The 459-nt window shown below is 48.1% G+C and overlaps 1 protein-coding gene across 1 annotated transcript in view; it reads right to left on the bottom strand.

Annotated features, from left to right (window-relative positions):
• The window catches only part of CAPZB (capping protein (actin filament) muscle Z-line, beta), a 201,109-nt gene that overhangs the window by 75,607 nt on the left and 125,043 nt on the right, over window positions 1-459 (bottom strand). The window lies entirely within an intron of this gene.

Genomic DNA, 459 nt, shown 5'->3' with positions numbered 1-459 from the left:
CTGGTGCCAAGAGTGTTGACCGTGGAGCCGAGCAAACTGAAGCTGTAACAATCTCAATCTCTTCGCCATCCATCCTGATGCTGCCAATTGGTCCAGTGTGAGAATCTTTGTCTTCTTGACATTGAGCCTCAGTCCATACTGAAGGCTGCAGTCCTTGACCCTCTACAGTAAGTGCATGAGGTCCCCAGTTTCAGCAAGCAGGGTTGTATCATCTGCATAACGCAGATTGTTAATAGATCTTCCACCAACCGTGATGCCACATTTCTCCTCATAGAGGCCAGCCTCTTGGATAATCTGCTCTGCATACAGGTTGAAAAGGTATGGAGATAGAGCACATCCCTGGTGTACACCCTTCCCAATTTTGAACCATGCAGTGTTGTCCTGCTCTGTTCTCACGACTGCCTCTTGGTCCAAGTATAGGTTTCGCATTGTTGTTGTTGTTATGTGCCGTCGAGTCAC

This window comes from Elephantulus edwardii, unplaced genomic scaffold (assembly GCF_000299155.1).
Source record: "Elephantulus edwardii isolate Elephantulus edwardi_28Jun2011 unplaced genomic scaffold, EleEdw1.0 scaffold00028, whole genome shotgun sequence".
NCBI lineage: Eukaryota > Metazoa > Chordata > Mammalia > Macroscelidea > Macroscelididae > Elephantulus > Elephantulus edwardii.
This window is presented reverse-complemented; position numbering and strand designations above follow the sequence as displayed.